General features: G+C 38.5%; 1 long non-coding RNA gene across 1 annotated transcript; it reads left to right on the plus strand.

The window, feature by feature from the left end:
• The first annotated feature begins 8150 nt into the window (after positions 1-8150).
• Positions 8151-13614, plus strand: LOC124884448. The gene is made up of 2 exons (XR_007042439.1): positions 8151-8315; positions 9523-13614. It is a non-coding gene; the product is annotated as an uncharacterized LOC124884448 (long non-coding RNA).
• The last annotated feature ends 6343 nt before the right edge of the window (positions 13615-19957 follow it).

Genomic DNA, 19957 nt, shown 5'->3' on the forward strand with positions numbered 1-19957 from the left:
CAGAAATGACTGCTTCAATGCGGCGTGGCATGGAGGCAATCAGCCTGTGGCACTGCTGAGGTCTTATGGAGGCCCAGGATGCTTCGATAGCGGCCTTTAGCTCATCCAGAGTGTTGGGTCTTGAGTCTCTCAACGTTCTCTTCACAATATCCCACAGATTCTCTATGGGGTTCAGGTCAGGAGAGTTGGCAGGCCAATTGAGCACAGTGATACCACGGTCAGTAAACCATTTATCAGTGGTTTTTGCACTGTGAGCAGGTGCCAGGTCATGCTGAAAAATGAAATCTTCATCTCCATAAAGCTTTTCAGCAGATGGAAGCATGAAGTGCTCCAAAATCTCCTGATAGCTAGCTGCATTGACCCTGCCCTTGATAAAACACAGTGGACCAACACCAGCAGCTGACACGGCACCCCAGACCATCACTGACTGTGGGTACTTGACACTGGACTTCTGGCATTTTGGCATTTCCTTCTCCCCAGTCTTCCTCCAGACTCTGGCACCTTGATTTCCGAATGACATGCAGAATTTGCTTTCATCCGAAAAAAGTACTTTGGACCACTGAGCAACAGTCCAGTGCTGCTTCTCTGTAGCCCAGGTCTGGGGAATGCAGCCCCTGTAGCCCATTTCCTGCACACGCCTGTACACGGTGGCTCTGGATGTTTCTACTCCAGACTCAGTCCACTGCTTCCGCAGGTCCCCCAAGGTCTGGAATCGGCCCTTCTCCACAATCTTCCTCAGGGTCCGGTCACCTCTTCTCGTTGTGCAGCGTTTTCTGCCACACTTTTTCCTTCCCACAGACTTCCCACTGAGGTGCCTTGATACAGAACTCTGGGAACAGCCTATTTGTTCAGAAATTTCTTTCTGTGTCTTACCCTCTTGCTTGAGGGTGTCAATAGTGGCCTTCTGGACAGCTGTCAGGTCGGCAGTCTTACCCATGATTGGGGTTTTGAGTGATGAACCAGGCTGGGAGTTTTAAAGGCCTCAGGAATCTTTTGCAGGTGTTTAGAGTTAACTCGTTGATTCAGATGATGAGGTTCATAGCTCGTTTAGAGACCCTTTTAATGATATGCTAATTTTGTGAGATAGGAATTTTGGGTTTTCGTGAGCTGTATGCCAAAATCATCCGTATTAAGACAATAAAAGACCTGATATATTTCAGTTAGTGTGCAATGAATCTAAAATATATGAAGGTTAAATTTTCATCATGATATTATGGAAAATAATGAACTTTATCACAATATGCTAATTTTTTGAGAAGGACCTGTATTTTATCCTGCCTTAGTGGCTTAACAGAACATCAGTCTTAGAATCAGCAGTTCTGGTCATCCTTGTGAAGCGTTAGAGTGAGTTACCATCTCTGTATTTTGTGTCGTTGACAATTCATGAAAAACAGCAAAAGCTCTCACCATCTAATTTACACTACCCATTTAATCTACTTTAGGGTTCCTCAGCAGCCAATAGCTGAGAGGCTGGGTAAAAAAAAACTTTTGTTCAGATCTTTGTTGCCTTTCTGGCGCTTTTAACTATAACCTGTTGCAGCTAGATGAAGTAATAATTTCAGCTCATTATGAAACTCAAATTTGGTAGAATAAGTTGCAGGCTATGCACAAATGCAAATTTGTAGAAGAAACACTAATTAAAACTTGTTGGAAAATAAACGTTTACACTTCAAAGGACATAATGTAATTACAGGCAGACCATCATCTTTTAAAAATTGGGAGAATGTCCTGAAATAATGACTCTGACATTCTCCCAATTTTTTAAAAATGAAGGTCCTCCTGTAATTATTGACTAGTAGTCAATATATTTCTCTGTTACTGCCAAAAAAAATACCCATTCTGTGAGTTAAATGTAATACTGATGAAATGTAATATGTTTGTTATATCAACTAAAAAATAAAGCTATTGTAAGATTGTGAGGCCCTTTATGAATCTTCCTACCATAATATTGTGGTGAGATTAGCTAACAACATCACCTCTAACCCTTACCACGTTACCATCAGGCTGAAGATCCAGGGATCCACAGTTTAATAATGGTTAAACTAAAAAAAATGCTTTTTTACATCAATTCTGAATCTAAATATGGGAAATTATCTTTTTAATGTGAACCTTTTTGATTCTGTCAGTGTCTGAGCAAATATGGCTGTAAACAATAATGCTGTGATGCAAGACAACATTGCTCTGACAATTAGGGAGATTTCAAGCGTACGTGATATCGATCTAAATCACCACAATGAGGCATCAGACTGGCACTGACTAAACCCTTACTAAATTACTCGGGACTTAAAATCCCAATTTGGACATCCCTAGTAAAATCATCATTAGTAAAAAAGAAAATGTAAACCTTTCGTACAGCTATAAACCAAAAGCAACTATTGCTAAAGTGAAAAGGATTAACAAATGTCACAATTTTTAAATCATAAATTTTTGCTAGGGTATTTGATGCCAATACATGATGGTAATTTTAAAAGTCCTTCTTCATACAAATATTGACTTTTTTCATGAGGAAGTCAAGATACTGATGTTATGAAAGCTGTGACAGTAAGCTTCCCACATGCATATACACTTCCTCTGAGATGTCCCCTGTTTTGTTGTTTTGGAACAGTTAACAATATAAACCTTCTTGACAATGGCTCTTCCTGAAAGGCTGTAATTGATATCCTGACTCTCCATTTCACTCACATGTACTGTCACAGAGATAGGATGCTCACACACATCCGTTTGGGATGTCATCCTTTCCTTTGTTTTCTGTCATTGTGTAGGTTGGATGTTTCACTATTGAACACAAACACATACTCCGTGTTGCTCAAAAATCCATGCAGCTGACATTTTAGGACGCCTGTGTATCTTTATGGTCTATGGATTGTTACAATTTACTTACATTTGTCACATTTATTTTCTCTAGGCTTGATTACAGAAAATATTCAATTCAGTCGAAGTAAACAGAAATGAATGGCACTTTTTAGCATTTATCAGGACACAGTTTATATAATAAATTATATTGTCACCTAAAAATGAAATACACTAAATGTAACCCCAGATCAAGAACAAAGACAAATTACCAAAATACTTGAGATAAAGTGGAAAAAAGCTAACCATATACTAGAATAAATGATTTTGGATGCTCTTTTAAATCTAGAAGACCAAAATTGACCTTAGCAGCATGAGGACAGCAGAGGCACTTCCTGATGATAAATAAATTGGGTACATTTGATTTGAGGCACATAAAAGTAAATTGACCTCCTAATTACTAATTTCTTAACTATACTGTAAGAATTAATTTTGTCTAAATTTTTATACCAACACAAAGTAGCGGGTAGCCAAAAAGCGGGAGGAATATATTTTTTTATCAATAAAATTCTAAAAAAAATAATGTCACATGCATTTCTTTTCAGCTCCCTTAATTCAATCATTTTGTAGAAACATATTTGTTGGGTACAGCTTTGCATATGTCTTTTGGGGTATGTCTCTGCCAGCTTTGACCATCTAGAGACTGACATTTTGCCCATTCTTTGCAAATAACTCAAGCTTGTATCAAACAGCTTTGTTTCTTAATTGGATTTAGGATTTAACTTTATATTTGATATGCTTTTGTCCAAAACGTTTTCCTGATGAAAGGTAAAATGGTTTGAAAAAAGACGTTCCCACCACATGATGCTGCCACTACCGTGCTTAATTGTAGGGACTGTGTTTACATGCTGATATGTAGTAATAAGGTGACTTCCAATAAATCAATTATATTTAAGGGTATCAGAGTGGTGAGGGATGAATACAAATGCACCAGACACTTTTTATTTGTAAAAAGCTTTGAAAACAGTGGGGGTTTTTTTCATTACACTAAACAATTATGCACTAAGTTATTTTGGTCTATCACCCAAAAAAAATAAAAAAATACACTTGTGGTTGTTCTTGTAAAATTATAAAATATAGAAAAGTTCAACGGGTGTCAATACTTTTGAAAGGCACTGTGGTTCATAAATCTGTGTAATATGTAATGTGTTCTATTTAACTGGGGCCCATACTCACCTAATCTTAAGATGTGGAAATAACTAGGTCACTTTAAAGGTTCAAATAATAGAAACTTAAAAAAAAAACAAAGATTCTAGTCAGTCAGTCAGTCAGTCATTTTCTACCGCTTATTCCATAGTGGGTCACGGGGGAGCTGGTGCCTATCTCCAGCAGTCTATGGGCGAGAGGCAGGGTACACCCTGGACAGGTCGCCAGTCCATCACAGGGCAACACACAAACAACCACGCACAAAGATTCTAATTAAAAATAATTTCCTTTATACTACTGAGTCACCAAAACCATGTATTCATAATTTCATAATAGAGTACAAAAATCCTGCATGTTGAAACATTTCTATTTTGTCTTATTATTTATTTTTAAGTGTCTTTTTGTTTCAACACTAGATCAGTCCCTCTGTTTCTCAGACAGCATTTAACCTCTCTATGCTTTGTGAGCCTTTTAGCACACTCAGGTGTTAAGTGTTGAAACTCTAAATACATGTTTCCCCATGTTGGAATTTGGTTTTGTGTGTGTCTTTGTCCACATAGGAGCGTTGGTAATTGCACCAGTACATTTTTTAAATGTCTGTCAGCAGACCACCTCATTGGAGCTGTCAGCACATACATAGGCCTTAAAAAGCGTATAGCTAAAGGGGAAGAGGAGGAGGAAGAGGGAGAGGGAGAGTGACAGCAAAATTAGGTGAGTACAGTGTTAGATGAGGTTGTATGTAATGGGTCGAGGTCGAGTAAATGGCCTAGAAAGATGGAGAGGTGAGATGGACAAGCCGAAGACAGCAGAGGAAGAGGTGAGGAGAAAAAGTAGGTTGATGGGTGGAGGTAGGGCAGGAGGTTGGAAAATAGAAAGACAGAGTGGTTTAATGGAAAAGGTCTGCTGTCATCAAGGCTAAAACTCAAGAAATATCATCCACACCCTCATTATCTGTGGATTAAACATGGACACACATATTTACAGCCCACACACAAGTATCTAATCCACGCACACATCAGAAATTGGTTCGGCAACACTAACAACCCCTTGCACACTGTAGCTCACATGAGAAGGTTCTCATGGTCAAATTACAGCGGTGTGGCCCTGTTTCACTGACCTTTGACCTCTCTGCCTCAGAGGCATATTTTGCAAAACGTTCCCTGGTAAACTTAACTCACAGAAATATGGAATGTCAATGACGCACACATACACACACACAGATTTAGTGTGATTTATGAGTGTTTTGTTGGTCAGTAGTCTATAAGGGCAAGCCCTATATATAACATATTACTTTCTCGACTGTATATCCAACTGTTTCTCAAGGACAGATGGATGGGTAGCTATCCTGATGTCAGTAGCTGATGTCAGTAGCTAGTCTTTCACAGCCTCTTAGTGTTTTTTAATCACTCTGTGAATCTTCATTAAGGAAATACTGACAGTTTGACATTTATTTTCAAGGATTATTACTATTTACCACTCATTTTTCAGTCAGATAATGCAAGAACACATTTAACACAGCTTTTTACGTTATTGCAATGAAGATACTGAGAGGGTTTTGGTCCAGATTGGCCTAGTTGAATTATGTATTCCATAAACAGAAAATGCGAGAATCTTTAGGCAACAAATGAATAAATACCAGAACTGTCACAGCTGTTTGAAAAATAAATAAAAAAAGCTAAATCATATTGAATTTTGTCATGTTTTTAGACTTGGTTGTCTATTGTGGTGTTTCTCTACTCTCTACCTTCCATGCTCTTGTTATCTTCCTGAGAGAAGTTGTTCTGCTGTGGTACTAACTCACTTGACTCCAATCTTTCCATTAAGCCTGCAGCTTTAAAAGATAAGGGAAAAGGTCATTCAGTGCCTGATTGTCAACAACGGCAGTTGTAATCAAACTCTGTCTTTATGGTTTTTGCTTATATTTCCAAAATACCTCCCTCAGTCTCGCTGTGTTTCCAGAGCACCTATCTGAGTTTTACCTGAAGCGTCCTATGTAGAGTTCTGGAGCTTAGAGGTGATGCAATACCACACCTTCACTACTCACCTGAAATGCCTTTTCTTCCTACAAGACTGTTTTCCACAGATCCTCGACTCTCGCGAGTCACTTTAAAACTCACCTGCATGTCCAGCCTTCTTGTTCACAGTCAGCATGGATAACTGAAAATCACCAAACACATATGAGAAACAGCCTACTCACCATTGACCTCAATCAGCTCAAAATCCCAAGCTCCTCTCCAAGTTATGGCAACTTCCACCAACAAGAAACTTCATCTAATACTTACAAGTATAAAAACCATCTCTTAGAAGTGTAATCTGGTCCCACCTTTTTCTATATCGCACCTGGAACAGTAATGAAAAGCAATACATCTTCAGTGGTTTAGGCTACTGGCCTTCATTCAATTAAATTAAATTAAATTCAGTTTTATTTATATAGCGCCAATTCACAACACATGTTGTCTCAAGGCACTTCACAACAGTCAGGTTCATACATTCCAATTAGTCCTAACCATTGAACAGTGCAGTCAGATTCAGTTATTTATTCTAATTGGATAAAACGTTTTTCTGTCTAAGGAAACCCAGCAGATTGCATCCAGTCAGTGACTTGCAGCATTCCCTCCTCCCGGATGAGCATGTAGAGACAGTGGACAGTCACTGGCGTTGACTTTGCAGCAATCCCTCATACTGAGCATGCATGTAGCGACAATGGAGAGGAAAAACTCCCTTTTAACAGGAAGAAACCTCCAGCAGAATCAGGCTCAGTGTGAGCGGCCATCTGTCACGACCGACTGGGGGTTAGAGAGAAAGAACAGACACACAAAGAGAACAAAGAAGCACTGATCCAGGAGTACTTTCTATGGGAAGGAAAAGTAAATGTTAATGGATGTAGCTCCTTTAATCGTTTCACCAAGAAAGAATGAACAGATAAGCCAGTTTTCAAGGTTAGAGTCTGAAAGAGAGCACATATAATTAGTTACAGTAAAGTTCAGTCAATTGCCATGTCTAGGAGAGAGAAAGGGTTAAACACTGAAAGACAGGGCTATGTGGATCATCGATAGAGGGTGAGCATTAAGTTGTTGCCAGCAGAAACTTGGACGATGCCCCTCTCCAGAAAGGTGTCACAGGTAGACACAGAGCCAGGCCAGGTGTAGCTTCTAGGAAGAGAAAAGAGAGAACAAAGTTAAAAGCTGAAATAACAGATTATTTAGTTAAACGGCGCTTATTTACAACAATGCTGTCACAAGGCACCCCACAAAGGGTCCCACTGAAGGTCATTGTTATACTGAAAACCACAAGGATTCATCTCTTGTTTGTTGAAGTTGTGTGGTAAATGACCTGCACTTGTAAAGCACTTTATCAAGTCTGAGGACCCCAAAGCGGTTTACACTACAATCAGTCATCCACCAGTTAATACACACATTCACACACTGATAAGTGATAAGCTACTTTGCAGCCACAGCTGCCCTGGGGCACACTGACAGAAGTGATAGAAGTGAAGTTTCTCCTTTTGTCAGGATGTGATGTTTTGGACTCTGTTTGTGGTTTTGTGTTTTTGTTTACCTTTTAGTTAGATGTTCTTACTTGTGTTTTGTATTCATGTTAGTTGTGGTTTCTTGTTTATGGTTTTGTATTTGTGTTTTCTGTTTTTTCCTACAGTTCTAGTTTTCTTCTGCCCCCCAGTGTGTTCTCTCACCCTTTGTTCCCTTGGCATTGCTCTCTTGTTCTTTGAATGGTTTCATTATTATTATTATTATTATTATTGTTATTAGTCCTCCGGTCCCCTTTAGCCTTGTTCCTCTTGTTTATCCTTGTTCTCTATTTCCTCCTTTATACGTTACCTTTAGTTATTGTTTACTTTTATTCTAGTCCTCGTTTCCTCTGCTTCACCCTCAGTTTTGGTTCAGTCAGTGTTTGTTTAGGGTTGTTTATTTTTTAGTGAGGGTTCTCTTTTGGTTCCTATTCTGTTAAATGCTTAGGTTGTTGTATTCCCTCGAGGTTCTCAGTTTCCTTTAGTTCATGTTATTCTTGATTCTTATGTTTTATTTATCTTTGTTTATAGTTTTGTTTTAGGTCTGCTCGGTGTCTTGTTAATTACCTGTATTAGGTTCACCTGTTCCCTCTGCCTCCCAGCCTCCTTGTGTCACCTGTTCCCTGTTTCCTCTGATTACCTGCCCTATTGTTTCTTGTCCACCTTTGTCTGTATTTAAGTTTGCCTTCGTCCTTTGTTCCACACGGTGTTGTTATGTCTCTTCCATGTCCTCGTGAGATGTCTTTTGGATTTTTGTACTGGATTATCTTGTCACCCTGCACCTCGCCTTCATGTGAGTTATCTCTTAAAATTAAAGTTGGAGCTTGATCCCACTCTGCTTCCTTAGTGCTTGTCTGCCTCTGGTCCACCACAAAATACCTCAATTATGACACCTCTGGATGATCAGAACTGAAGACGTCTTTTGGATGAGAGCTAAAATGTCTTTAAGAAATAAGAGAAGTGATCCAGTTACTTTCTATTTGAGCCCCTGGGATTGTCAAATCATGGTTTACTGAGAATCTAAACAGTTGTTTTAGACATAAACAATTCAGTATACATGTACTACAGTCTCTTAGCAAGTGTCAAAATCTAGATCACACAAATTCTGAAAATCACGACAGATTTAAGCTATGATATTATTTTTTCTGCATTACCTGAAGTCAAACAATATATTATCTTTCAGGAAATATTACTAAATTATTACTAAAAGTCTAGTTCCAAGTTGGAAAACATTTGGTATTTTCTAAATGTTGTGGTTCCAAAGGAACATGTTCACAAACAGAAGTTGTACAGCACTATGTGCACCACTAATTTAAAGAGATACAAATTGTCCAAAGTGCAAAAAATACCAGCAACTTTCACTAGATATAGAAATTGAAAATAGAAAAATATCCTTTCTTGTCCCTCAGTGGGGATATTCAGGTGTACCAGCAGCAAAGTGAAAGGCAAAAGAAGGCAAGCAGATTCACACAATGGTAAAAATATAACAACAAAAGGTAAGAATAAGAGACTGTCAGTAATGGAAAATTAAAATTTAATAATAATACTGCACACTTTAAAAAAAAAACTGCACACTTACATTGAAAAGAAATGTATAGCTGAATAGGGTCATATTTAAAATATACAAAATGTGCATGTCTATATTTGTACAAAAAACAACAGAGTATTTAAAAGAAATGAAAAAACTGCAAATAACAGCAGGGATGCAAACACCTTGAGTCTGTGTTTAGCATCAGTTTTGTGACTCCAGGTGCTTATAAGAGTCCACTGTTTCAATGTCAGATCCCTGACTGTTCACTGGTGTTGGTGAGATGAGGCTGATTATGGCAGAGTCAACAGAGAACTTTTATAGAATGCATCCTGGGGAGTTGATGGAGAAGTCTGCAATGTAGACGGTGGTGATCCACTCCTAAAATCTCCAGCTTGTCTCTAGTAGTATTATTAAAAGCACTGAAAAAATCAATGAATATGATCCTCAAAGTGCTTCCATGCTTCTCCAGATGAGTCAGAGCCCAGTGAAGGAGGTAGATGATGCCATCATCTACCCCAATGCCAAGCTGGTAGGCAAACTGCAGCAGATCCAAAGAAGATCCCACCAGGGAGTGAAGATGGTTGAGGACCAATCTCTCCAGGGTCTTTATCAGATGCATGGTCAGTGCTACCGGCCCACAGCTAATGCTAATGTTCCTTCCTTGAACAACAGGATGGATATTTCACAGCTGCACACAAAGCATGCATTCCTGCAAGGAGGACACTTTGTTTTTGTATTTGGCCATCTCCAAAGTAACAAATCAGGCTGTATGTACCAGCGGTGATGACAGCTAACATCCTGTAAGCTACTGTATCTGATGTTGTAATGAATGTCTGATTTAAACCTGGCGCAGTAATGAAAATACTGGAGGCAACCACTAACCATTGAGCCAAAAGTTTGTCACCATTAAGATGAAACACATACAGGTGAACAGACATTATTGCTGACCAGGGAGTCATACTAACTTATTTGGCAACTCCACCCACAAACTGGGTGTCAAGAGATGTGACAGGTCTTGCTCCCCTCACTTGTTTTATTAGCATTTTTGTTAATGCACATAATTTATTTAGCAACATTTATTATATCAACATTGGCGTGAGTATCGAAAATGAAATGGGGCTGCATAGAACTTCTTTGACCGCAGAGTTTTGTCCACAGAGTTTATGTTGTGAGGAGTGCTGTCAGAACAGATAATATCTGCCACTGGCTCCACTCTGGTTTCTCACATTATCATTCATTATTTCTACATCTCTCCTCTTTTCATTTCTTTGTCATATGCATCCCCTTTTTTCTTACTGTCTGTCTGGTTGCTGTATATCTTCCAGCCACAGCCCTGTTCTCTAACACCTTGCCTTGATTCTCTTTCACTTGTGCTTGCACAAACTCAGGCAGACTTTTTCTTTCTGTCCCCTCAGAAGGAAACAATGCACAGGAACGGGCGTGTAGGGTGCAGAGTGGGGTGAAGTTACTTTTGAGAGATGTCAGGAACATCCTGTTCAAAGTACACACAAACACATATCTACGCACACACACAAAGAGGATGTTGGCTGGACAATGGATAGGTCTCAGGAGCTCATGTATGGAAAGAGGCCCTTCCATACCTTGTCTTACAGTCCCTACACACTATTCCCTTAACTGTATTTAAACCATTTGGCTCCAGCCTCAAAAGTAAAGCAGATATTGTTATAACAAACACAGCAGTGAGATCACATCAATTTCCCCGGATCATGTATTTAAACAACTTGAAGATCTCCCAAATGGTTATCCAGCATCATATACTGCCGCAGAGAAGGAGCCCTTTTCAGGAGATTCAATTTAGAGGGTTTGAGTTTGAATACAAGGCAGGTGTATTGGTGTGTGAATGAGTCTTTGTCTAATCTGCGTGGGGAAGCAAAGCTGAGTCAGAGTCAAAAGTGCAACAGTGGGGTAAAAAGTTCATATCGAGAGATCAAGAAAAAGATGAATTGAGGACGATTAAAGTAAAGGAAAATCGACTGAAATGCTTTTGAAATGTTCATAGTGCGACTCTGTGCAACCTTAACGCCTACAGCAGATCATTTGTAATATTCGGAAAAGTATTTGACATTTTTTCTTATCATGTTAAATAATTACTGTCAAACAGTGTTCTGTTTGCTTTAGGTTTCACTGATTTAAAAAGTAGACAAATTCCACCTAAACAAACTTGCTTTTCTCTCAGCTTGAACTGTAGTACTATTACAAACTTAGGAACATCCTGGCTTGATGTTTTTTTGTCATATTTCTGCACCATAATTTTCCTAATCTTCAACAGCACTGAAAACACTGACAGTCACACTGTGGATGAGCCTTTCTGCTGCTATACAACAAAGTAATCGACCTACGAATGTGATGAAGATGTGGGTAATAGCATTTTTGAAGAAAGGTATTAATGTTGGACCAGAAAACAACAAAAAAAACAAAAAAAAAGTCAGACACATAGATGAAAAATGGCATAAATGTTCCCAGTTAAATCTAGTTTAAAAGGTTCAGCCCAGGACAATTATTCCCTTTCATTTCATACACCCACATACTTCCATTTTGTCCCAGCTATTGTTCATCACTTACATGTTAATTTCTTTCAATACTTACATGTTAATTTCACTTTACAGTCAAGTATTTTAGAATAAATAATCACATAAATGCTCAAATCTTGCATATAACACAATACAGCTGCATACAATTTGCATATTACTTTCAAAAGATTCTTCTTTATACCCTGGTTTCATCGATTGTGGATCCGTTATGAAAATTAACCCTGATCAAAAAAAATAATAAAACTCTAATTGACCTCCTACTGCGAGATATTTCTTACTGAAGCCATAAAACACATTCACTTACAGTAGGCTATGAGCAAAGTACAGAATAGTACTTTCAATAGTTGGTTGTCAAAGAGGTAATCAAAAGAGGTATTTAAGGTGGGTAAACATTGACATGTGTTGGGTATGAAAGACCCCAAGGCAGAAAGCTCCTTATTATAACTGAAAACATTAACCATGATGCGACCAAAATTGCAAAGGTAGAGAACAACAAAGGGGGAAAATGACCAGCAGCAGCATGAAGATGATTGAAGCAACAGAGAGAGAGAGAGAGTTGAGGAGAATGTAGTTTTTCTAAGGGGTGGAGTGATACAAAGGGAAAGAAGGAGCAGTGCCCGGTGCTATTGTCCCATCTGTCAGTCGCTGGAGAACCAGAACAAAGAAAGCTAGTGGGCTGTGGTATATCACATGTCTGCCTCAATCTTTCTGACTCTTTGCTCTGTTATTCACTCACACACTCGGCACATTTACTCCAGGATATGTGTGACTCCTCTGCATCTGTCTTGTCTCCCAACCCCCTGCATCAGTTTTTCTTATTCTTTATCCTTTACCCCCATCATCCCCCTCTAGGTGCCTCCCATGTTTATCCTCTCAAGAGCCAGGGTCTTTTCTCAGAAGCAGGTGGAGTTTGAGCAGGTGGAAGGCAGGCCAACAGGTAGGCGGAGGAACAAAAGAATGAGAACCCTGGCTATCCCAGTCAGAGAGAAGGTCACTGTAAGGCCAGCACACCCCACACCTGTCCTTTGGCGCCAGGGAGGGAGCGGGCAGAGAGGAAACTGGGGAATGACACACCTGTCCCCTGGGCAAATTGCTGCTAACACAATAAGAGATGAAGTGAAAAACAGAAAAAAAAGGAAGTCTCCTTATTGTAAATGTCTGCCAACCTGTCTCTGCTTCCCCAGATTTTCTAGGTAAAACAATCTTTTTACCTGCAGCATCCTCCTCCCAGATGGCCGACCTGCACCTCTGCATGGAAACATTTATGCAATGAAATGTGTGCCTAAATGAGTCCACTGTTATGGTAACAGAACAGTGCCTGGAAACTGAACTCTACTACAGTTATTTCTGTGAAATATCTAGGCAACATTACGTGGAAGCCTTTAGAAGTAAACGAGTGAAATGGACAATTATTATCATATTCGTATTGGAATGAGTCTTATTGGAATGGAAAATCCCCATTTGTTTCACTCTAGTGCCAACCCGTTCAGGGGTTAGAGGTCTCTTCTCTGCTTTGCTTATTCTGGGCCTTACACTAAACGATCTTTCTGGGAGAAAGTTTCCCCTGAAAATGAGAGCGAACATTAGTCCGCTTCCAGTAGGAATCCAACAAAAACAGACCTCTGCTTGACTGCCTGTCATTGCCTCATTTGCTTCTCTTAGTCTTATTTTTGTACATATATGTTGTGTCATCTGTCTAAAAAGATTTTGCATTACATTATGTAGTATATTTAAAATTTAACCAAAGACACAATAGTAGAATATAGATTAAGAAAGTTAGTAAAAAAAAAAAGGAGCTAAAATCAGGCCATAATTCAGACCATTTTCTGTATGTATTTAAGTTCAGAAAACAGTATAGGTGTACTTTTCATGCAAAAATAAATTCCTTTTTAAACATTGACATAATTAATGATGTAATCATTAGGAAGTGAAAAACAATGTAATGTAACGTAATTGTAATTGTAATGTTTGTTTTTATGTATGCCCTGTTATGACATGCTCTGTTTCAATTGTCTGCTTTCATTTATTTGTCATGAAACAGGAGCAAAATATGACTTACACCAATGTGTACTATTGCTGTGCATAACAAGAACGCCCCAGTGCTCCCATTGCAACCCAAATTGTTGCAAGCCACAATAAAACATGAAATGCAAATAACTTTAAAAAAATACTTCATTGACAGAATTTGTTAAACTCAGTAAAATAGTGATTCTACATGTCTGATGCCATATGAATATTATTAAGCCCACTTAAATTAGAATGTTGTTTAAATGATGGAGTATGAGAGTTGCGTGACTGTTTTGACCATGGATAAAACCTCTGGGGTGTGATCATAGCACTTTATTATTGTAATGCGACCATAACTGGATACTAACCACGGCATAGAGGACCGTTAGCTTCTGCATAATGTGAGGACTGTAGGACAAGCAATGCTGGCAAAATACTAACCTTATCATGGGCAGACCTGACCAGGTGTGGATATGGTAATGCATTTGACACTGTTACTGCTGTAGAGGAAACCCTTTCACCCTCACCCTGTAATGCTACTGAACATAATAATAGTGTTTATTTCTCCATAACAGGGCTCTAAATCAATGGTAGAGATGCAAAAAAAACTCCCATATTTATGAGAAGATTATACATATTGTGGGATCTGATACCTGTGGAGGTGAGGTTGAAATTTTGATAGGATGCCCAAGAAAGCAGCGGGAAAAGAATCCAAAAACAATGCGCGCAGTACTAAGAGCACAGTAGGGACATGACTATTTTCACACTGAATGAAAATTATCCAAAGGTGCTACATGCTTACTAGAACACCGTGTTTCTTCACTGTAGGGGTTCAGAGTACAGCTCTTATTCCTCCCATCTGTAAGTGACACCTCTCTAGGAGCATGGCTGGGTTTAATGTGAGTTGTTTGAGGATTAATACTCTCCTATCTTGTCTGTCTTTGAGGATCACAGCAGCTCTTTACAATGGAAATCCTTTAAATCCTGCCACTCTATTACCAGAGCCAGATCAGAATGTGCTCAAAGAGGAACACTGGGCTCTGTCTGGCTTTGACGGGCCTTTTGTTCAGCTGACGTTTCATCCACTTGATGAAAAAGGTGCCCAACAGAGAAAGTTCCCCACCATCCAGTATATGCATACAAAATATACACTAAATGTATACTCTGCATCAGAAACAAGAGAAAAATCTCTATTTCCAAAAACAAGCACAATATCTTGGATATTGCTTTCTACTAACATTCAGACGCCAAAATTATTTTTATTTGGGACAACTCTTTCAACAATTGTAATATTTCTAGTTTTTTTGGACAGTAGGACTAACATATACATTAGAAACATCCCTTAACTCTTTTCACTGCAGAGCCATTACACAGGATGCAAGAAAATGAACATTTACCTTAAAATTAGTACAGAGTATAGTAAAACAGGCATTCGGAATCAATAACTGTTTAAAGCAGATGTCTTCATGTTCCTTTATTTGCCAGCTAGTAAGCCAACTGCTGATTGCTTTGTTTTATCAAGACTCCAAAATAATAATTTTTAAGAAGGGAATTTACACAATCATTAATTCTGTGATTATCACACCAGAAATAACAATAAACTTTGGCCTTCGGACTGTCAAACATCTCCAAAACTGTTAAGTATATCTGCTAAATATTTGCTTTATTTCTGCAATGTTATGTTAATATTTTTTTTTGTATTTGTAATCTTATTTATTTTGTTTATATGGTATAATGGTTATTTTTTACAATTTTGTGATGTCACATTCGAATTATTTAAAATATTTCTTTATGTGTCAAACATTTATCTTGTTGCACATTTTGTTTTTTAGTTAAAAGGTGAAAGAAAATATGTTTATCTTTCCTTTCCTCTGCCACAAAGCACATGTTTCTACTGTGGTCCAGACACAGCCCGTTTTCATTTGTTCTGTTGTTAATCTTATTCTGTTGCTGTTGTGAATGTGGGTTCCTCGTCCTGTGGGCTCTCAGTTCAAGTTGATTTATGCTTGCATGACACACAAATCTTGTAATGGTGTCAACTACCATAAAACATTCAGAAGTTTCTACAAACACTGGGATTTCCACATGTGCAGATGTGTGCTGGACGTTTTTTGTAAGGCAGCACAAAAATTGAGTTTTCTCATCTGCACATCAATCTTATGGCATCTTATCTTCACGTAACTTTGTCTCTACTTTAATTTTAGCAGCTGAAACAAGACGATTGAAGAATATTTCTATATATTTTATTTAAGTGTGTTTGTTGGTGTAAAGTTCTAAACAGATGTTTGCATCATGCAGACACACCATAGAACGTTTTTGCTCTCCTACTGACCCCAGCAGTAAACACCCTAGGCTGGGCTTTAAACCTGGTTTGTACCCCCTGCTTCTTTCTTCATGGACAGCCTCTATAGCCAGAAGCACACATGCGAGGGCTGTAGGGTCTGTAGGGGTTTTGAATTTAGTTTGGTAACTTTGGTTTGTAGCATCTTATGTTTCTGTGTAGTTCTGAGTCTGTGTTTTGGGTCAAATAGTATTACTCCTTTCATTTAGTGCATCAGCTTCCTGCTCTTTCTGAGCTGTTCCTCATCTGCTCATTTACTCACCTGTGTAGCATTCAGTAATCAAACTGCCTAGTATAAATATCCCTTGGTTCAGGCACTCCATTGCTGTCCTCATTCCAAGTCCTTGTTTGTGCTTTAGTGCTCTTATTAAAATCCTGATGACACACAGAGGGAGTATTTGTTGCAAAACGTTACATACACCTCTAAAAACACCTTAAAGGTTTTTTGGAATGCACCTCTTTGATGGACATCTTCTGCTACCAAATATAAGCAGATAGTATTTAGCAACATCCATACTTTAAAATAGGAACTGCACCATTATCTCCAGACATCTGGCACGCACAGATATACCCGAGGTTTTAGAGGGGGACCCAATATAAACATTTGCAACCCCAATTCCAACGAAGTTTGGACATTGTTTGTCCAGAAAACAAGATAGAAAATAAGTCTTCTAATTATTTGTCCGTAATAACATTGCGTACAGTCTTCTAAGTGTTCAGAGTCATCTGCATTTATAACAGTGTGGGTGTATATAAACCATAGGAGGCATTAATGTGGGAGCATATGCGTTTTTATGAGCAATGTAATAAATTACAGAGCTGAAACAACTCACTTGAGATCAATGTGTGCCTCTGTATGTGTGCGTGCAGGGTGTATTAGTGCTCCAATTATTTCTGCTGGGACTGATTAGGCTGCAAGTGAGACTACAGGAATCCAGGGGTCACATAGGTTAGCACTCTATACTCCCCTTTTCCACTTCCAGTCACCAACTCACACACTATGCAAACATTCCCTTTATCCAACAACTCGAAGGTTTTGTAACTACAAGGTAAGAGATGGTGCTTCTCTTTGGGTTGAAGAAAAAAACAAAAGCAAAGGGATAAGAGAGGCTACTGTTTCCCCAGCAACTAATCCTCAAGCCTCACTGTGGCAACATGTTTTACAATTGGGGGAGGTGGTCAGCAGAGAGGTCAGCGGACAGGTCAGCAGGTCCCTGTCCTGTTTGAAGAGATGATGTAGGAGAGAATGATTTGAAGCTTTGACATGAAGGGGGAGGAAGGCTTCTCAGGTTCCATCAAGGCAACAGGGAACATTGAGATCAGACCTTTGCAGTTACATAAGGCCATAACAAAAGACTCAGGAAATTGTCCTTGCAGGTTCGCCAGGTTGCAGGTTCCTATCTCCTGCAGTCATTGGATGAGCGGTTACATTTTCTTTATAAATGTAATCTCTACAAAATATATATCTAAAGAAAGTAAACTTTATTTAGGTCCTTTTGATTACAAGTATTAATAAAAAAGCTAAACGTCCTCACATTAACTATAGCATATCATGTTATCAGGTTTTGGGATGACATCATACGTGGGTTTTTGTCGTATATCAACCCCATAATTGATTTGTAGTCCATACTGTACTACTTTTGGCTGAGTTTCCTGCAATAAGTCATAAAGATGACTGTAGAGTGAAAATATGTAAGAATAACGGGGGAATGTCCAGTCAAGCATCTATGTTTCTCTTTCAAAGACTAATGATTACAAAATAGCTGCAATTTTTGTTGCTGCACACAACTGTTATCAGGATTAACTTTTGCATCATGCACAAGCATTCATTAAAAGACATAGCACAGTTTTGTTTTAAACACTGCAAGTGTTTATTATCAACTGTTTGTCTGTTCACAGTGGCTGTATACTATGTTCTAGTTTCCATGTCTCGCCAGATAGGAGAGCAACAGTATAACATTTTTTAAAAGAACACAGAGCCAACAAAATATGGGGGTTTTCCAACAAAAAAGATTTTGGTTGATGGATGGATATTTTTGAAACAAAGAAAAATAAATACTTGGAAATGAATTATCCATTATTTGTAGGGTGGTGTGAAATTTTCTGCACTTACTGTGGATTATCTGCAAATAACATTTGTCTGGTTCCAACTTTTTTTCTTATACATAAAAGAAATAAATTTTTTGTGTTGTACCAATCATTTTCTGATTTAAGACCACTTGTGCCCATATCTTGATTGAAAGGCCTCTCATCAGTGAAAATTTTGCCCTAAAATACCAGCAACAAAACTCTGCTGGTCAGCCACATTGGGACCAGTCTTGAAAGGTGTTTGTGGTCCACACAAAATCATTCCAAGGGCTGCAAATGGCCCCACTTGTGACAGCAATGGCCAAGAAGAAGAAAATCTGATAGAAATATGACAGGAGATCACAATCTGATGTGACATTTGCAAGGTAGAGTCTGCAAATGTTGCCATAAATGTTGCGATAAATCTACACAGTAATTTCCTGACAACCTAATCTCACTCGGGTAATGTAAGGGATTATTCACACCTGTAGAGATAAACAGACTAATGTAAAGCTTTAAGTTGCTCTAACATGCTTGATGTCATTCCTTGTGTAACCAGAGGGAGGAAATTGGAGGAGAAAGGTGGCCTCCCACACTTAGGTTATAGCCTACTCCTCTCTTTTCAATTCAGTTCTCATCCCTCTCTCTGTCTCTCTGTCTATAGTGGCTGAGAGTCGCTGTCTCTGTGCCTGTCATACTGTCATATCAGAAAGAAAAAAGGGGTGGATGTGTAACATAATCCATGAAAGGTAATACATGTTTAGGTCATAGCAGTTTGTCTCATATGTGATTATAGGTGTGGAAGAAAATGCTTAAATGAAAAGCTCCTGAAATCCTTGAATGAATGTTCATGTGACTGGACTTCACTGGAAATACATTTTTTTAGTCTTTTCCAACAAATGCATTAGTTTAGGCTCATTTCGGTATTGTTAATGTGGAATTTAATTCAGGTTTTTAACAATGAAAAAGAACTTGAGTTTAAACTTAAACATGGTGTTCAAAGCTTGAGATAATCGTGCAAACTGAAAAGATTCTACTCACCAGGCAGCACGGTTGATTCTGTGATATTGCTATGATACTTTTTGAAACACCAGGAGATTTTGCATAAAACTCTCACTGGGTCTTTCAGCAGAATATTATTTATTATCTTAAGGCTAAATCAAAAAGGGGTAGGTCAGTAGCCTCAAAGTTGATCTTCTTCCATCTCAGTTCCCTGACCTAACGTCTATAGAAGACCTGTGTGGTGACCTGTAGAAGATAAACTGTAGGAGCTGCACCATTATCAGCAATATGAGAGGAAGTGTTCAGTAAACGCTAACTGTGCTATGCATTAGGGTGATGTAGATCTCCTTTTCCTTTATAAAAGACTTTAAAAAAAACATCTGGGTGTTTTTCTACATATGTATGAACATTTTAATCAAAATCCTGAGTTCACAGGTGGGTGAGCCTCCTGACCTGCTTCTCCCAAATGTCAATCCAAACAAAAGACCTCCAGGGATGTCAGTCAAGCTGTCATGCCCCCACACCTTTTCTGAAAACTAATATTTACCTAATAATGGGATCATTTGCAAGAGGACCACCAACACACTGATAAGAAGTTCATCACAACATGGGAAGCATTTCAGGATAGAAGATAATGAATTTGCAAAGAAAATGTATTGGATCCAAAGTCAGTTTTAACTAGATGCAAACTTCTACTGCATTAACTCTCCTTTTAGGGGCTTCTAACCACCTCAGTTTCAATTACTCCATAAATCTGCAAAGGGATATGTGATTTCTACTCCCTTTTCTGTTGTGTTTTGTAGGTGAAGCTGATGCAAAAAGTTGATCGATTCTCACAGCGGTTTGACAATTTTGATAAAATTTATGTTTACCAGCAAAGTTAAACAGCATTTGTCTAACTGTGAGACTTCTTGAATTTCCTACCATATCTAACT

This window comes from Girardinichthys multiradiatus, chromosome 18 (assembly GCF_021462225.1).
Source record: "Girardinichthys multiradiatus isolate DD_20200921_A chromosome 18, DD_fGirMul_XY1, whole genome shotgun sequence".
Classification (NCBI taxonomy): Eukaryota; Metazoa; Chordata; class Actinopteri; order Cyprinodontiformes; family Goodeidae; genus Girardinichthys; species Girardinichthys multiradiatus.